The sequence below is a fragment of the Sphaerodactylus townsendi genome, linkage group LG17 (genome assembly GCF_021028975.2).
Source record: "Sphaerodactylus townsendi isolate TG3544 linkage group LG17, MPM_Stown_v2.3, whole genome shotgun sequence".
NCBI lineage: Eukaryota > Metazoa > Chordata > Lepidosauria > Squamata > Sphaerodactylidae > Sphaerodactylus > Sphaerodactylus townsendi.
Genome location: NC_059441.1, coordinates 17,291,712 through 17,296,045, shown reverse-complemented (window position 1 = coordinate 17,296,045; position 4,334 = coordinate 17,291,712).

The window sequence follows — 4,334 nt, the reverse complement described above, 5'->3', positions numbered from 1 at the left end:
AACAGCTTTCTTTCGACGCCAGACCTTGTCTCAGGCTGGGATACATGGCTGAAGCGCATTGGTTGGTGTGCCCTGAAATTATTTGGAGTTAATGGCAGAAGTGCTTTGAGGCTGGTTTGTGTTTCGCCAATTTGGCTACATTTATCCGCTTTCCTTGAAAAAACTAACCAGAACAGCTTCGCTCGCCGGAAAACAGACAAAATGCCGTGGGATTTATGCTGTGTTTGACATCTGGCCCTCACCATGCAACACCCTAAAAACCTGCCAAGAGGCAACTAGTGACTGGAGGGAAGGTTTTCGTTTGTCATGAATTTTAAATACACTGACACGTTCCTGTTGGTTAAATTTAAACATTATTTTACCTGCAGAAAAGTAATTCTCTCACACACACACACAAAAAATAACCTGCAATAACTTGAAATGCATACTCCCCCCCCTTTGGAACACTCCCCCCCCCCCTTTTCTCATGTATAAATCAAAACGTTTGCTGCATTTTGCAAAAATGTCAATTCTCCAAAAATGTGTCCGTATATTTCTGTACCTGCAGTGTAGTAAAGGTTTAGAAGAAACCCCATCATTATGGTGGCATACTGTCACTTAGGTTTCAAGCAGCAAAAATAAACAGTGCAGTTCAGAAATTGTACAGGTCTTGTTTCGTGATGTGCTTCTCGTGACGCGGCATCAATTACAAAAGAAGCCGCCCGAGCATCGAAGAACATGACATACACCGCGATTTTCTACCATACCGCATTATTCCATTATTACATCTCTGGTCACCGTCATAGAAGGCTTCCATGCGAGTCATACGTCGCTTTTCCCCTTTCTTTCCAGGACAGGGCCAATCTAGCTAGCCACAATTAGGTGATCTAAAAAGCAGCATGTCTATGTATGCGCTCCTCTTTCCTCTTCTCAACCACGGCTGGTGTTGAGAATATTTGAGAAGTTTGGGCAAATTTGACAGCGATACTACCCAACACTGGACCACCGGTTAGAAGTGGAGCTTACCAAACTTACGCCGAGTGAACTTCAGCAACGATGAAGCGTAGGAGGTTAAGAGCTCGGGTAGCATCTAATCTGGAGGAACCGGGTTTGATTCCCAGCTCTGCCGCCTGAAACTGTGGAGAGCTTATCTAAAGAATTCAGATTAGCCTGGCGACTCTACGCCAACTGGGCGACCTCGGGTAAATCACAACTTCTCGAAGACTCTCAGCGCCTCACAGGGTGTTTGTTGTGAGGGGGGAAGGGCAAGGAGATTGTCAGCCCCTTTGAGTCTCCTGCAGGAGAGAAAGGGGGATATAAATCCAAACTCTTCTTCTTCTTCTACAGTTAGGGGGGGGGGGGGTCGCCGCGCAAATGCAGTCACGATATTTTATCATAGACTCTGTTCCACATAAAGATGATACTAGATGGTATATTCTTCTGCCACAGAACAAAGCGAAAGCGCAAGATAACTATTGCGTTGTGGGATGCTCTGCCTGGCGTGTCTTAGTGCTTCACGAAGTCTAACGAATCCGTTGGAAGAGTCATAAAATACGATGCGCTTGGCATAAATGCTCTTCTATCAAAATGCCATGTTCAAAAATGCGCATCATAATGCGTAAAAATGAATGATAATTCTCATATTCATTCAGGACTACCCTGTTTCCCCGAATATAAGACATCCCCGGAAAATAAGACGTAGTAGAGGTTTTGCTAAAGTGTGAAATATAAGGCATCCCCCCAAAAGTAAGACGTAGCAAAGTTTTTGTTTGGAAGCATGCCTGACGAACAGAACGCAGGAAGATAGGGCGCGGATGGCCTGAAGATTGACATAGCGGGGCTTTGGGAGGAAAAATTAATCTCAAGGAACTGGCGTATTTTCGGCGCCAGACGGTATGCGATTCGATTTTGCGGTAGCAGAAACATACAACTTCCCTCAACCGCTGCACCCCAACTGACTGAACTATCAATACTTTCGCTGGAACAGGGGATTAACAGATTAACTCCAAAATTTGAGAAGGAAGAGGCCAGTGACCGCATCACCAGGATGGGGCGGTTTATAACGTATCGTGGATAACTACCGAAGCAAAGGTTCAATGGTCTGATTATTTGCTATTCATTTGACATTGGAGACACGATTGGCAGCCTACGCTGGCTGCCTTCAATTTTGCATGTGTGTTTATTTTTCCCCGTCTCTGTGGGGTTTATATGCAAGCTAGCAATTGAAAGTTGCTGGTTTTAATAGGCTTGTTGACATAGGGTGCGTGGACATCTGTCATGCCGGCTGTTGCTTGGGAGCATCTGAGGACTGGACTCTTTGGACCTTGGTTTTAGATAAGCACTGGATACCGGTGAGGCTCAGCCGGCCAAAATATGAACTTTGTGGCTTACTCTTCAAACACACCTACACCAGAAGAAGCAACCTGAGATGCAGACGGCTAGCATTAGGAAAATATTTGGGAGAGCAACACAGCGGTCACATTGTTGTGCATTCAGCTAAAACAGGACCCAACAGATATCCTGATTTAAGCAGTTTGGGGGTTGTCTTTTCGGTTTTGTCAAAATGAGTTGGCTGGTTTTTATAGTTAGATTGCTGATGGGAGTCTCCATCTTGGAAGGTTGGTAGGTAGATTCATTGGTGGGTAGGTAGCCACAGGCCGCGATTGAACCACCATTGAATCCATGCCCTATGAGGAGAGTCTTAGGGAGCTGGGGATGTTTAGTTTGGTGAAGAGGTGGCATGATATCCATGTTTAGATATTTGGAGGGATGTCATGTCGAAGAGGGAGCAAGCTTCTTTTGTGCTGCTCCAGAGACTAGGACCAGGAGTAAGGGGTTCAAGGTGAAGGAAAAGAGATTCCACCTACGCGCCAGGAAAAGACTTTCTTTCCTGACAGTCAGGTCTGGTAGGCGGTTCTGGAATGTGCTGGCGGCAGGTTAATGGTGGGATCATCTCTCCTTCATTTGGAGGTTTTAAAAGAGAGGCTGGAACATCTGTCAGAGATGCTTTGTTAATGCGTTTCACCATTGCCAGGGGTTGGACTTGATGGCCCTTAGGTTATAGCACTTCCAACTTTATGATTCTATGGTTTTGACAGGTTTAAACACAGTTAACTCTGTTGGGTTGTACCTCTGTGGTTGGTTGTACCCAAAGTTTTATGATACATAAAGGACAAGGTGTTGTTGTTTTTTTGTGAACAAATGTACGAGACTTTCATTAAAAGAATAAGTTGCTGTTTTAATCTCGCTCCGCCGTTGCTGCTGAGCTGGCAAGTGACATTCCGAGGAGGAGGCTCTGGAATCCAACTTTGCAGGCAGGAATCTATACAGCCCTCCTACACTACTGACATATTGATGGAAGAATTGCAGCAGTGTAATTGAAAAGCATGGCGTTTACGACTCGGCTGGTAGCAACAGATGGGAGCAGGGATTAGTACACCCAAACTTCCATTTCAGTCAATTAAAAGCACACAGCTATTTATCTAAAGTGGTTGCTCTTTGCGGAATTGTGCTCAGCCTTGGATACCTTTGTTAAAATGACATTAATCACGAGCTGAGCTCCCTGGATCTGTTCTTGCACAAACCAGCATCCCTTGCACAAAGGAGCGTCTTTTAAAAGTTTGTGCAATGCCAAGAGCAGAATTTCACAAAATAGTTCTGGCTCGGAATGAGGTCGGGTCAGGTCATATTTCGTCAAAAGAACATAATTAGGCCCAGCAAAGCGGGACCAGCGCATGTGCGCTCACAGACCTGTGGCCAGTACAGTGGAAACAGTAACAGGAAGTGGTTCTGGTGGGTTTTCCGGGCTGTGTGGCCGTGGTCTGGTGGATCTTGTTAAGAACATAAGAACAAGCCAGCTGGATCAGACCAGAGTCCATCTAGTCCAGCTCTCTGCTACTCGCAGTGGCCCACCAGGTGCCTTTGGGAGCTCACTTGCAGGATGTGAAAGCAATGGCCTTCTGCGGCTGTTGCTCCCAAGCACCTGGACTGTTAAGGCATTTGCAATCTCAGATCAAAGAGGATCAAGATTGGTAGCCATAGATCGACTTCTCCATAAATCTGTCCAAGCCCCTTTTAAAGCTATCCAAGTTGAGTGGCCCATCCTTTACCACCTCCTGTGGCAGAATATTGCCAAACACACCAATCACCGCGTTGCGTTGAAGAAGTGTTTCGCTTTTATTAGTCCTAATTCTTCCCCAGCATTTTCAATGAATGCCCCCTGGTTCTAGTATTGGGAGAAAGAGAGAAAAATTTCTCTCTGTCAACATTTTCTACCGATGCATGGTGGAATTTTGTGAACTTCAATCATATCCCCTCAGCCGCCGCCTCTCCAAACTAAAGAGTCCCAAACGCTG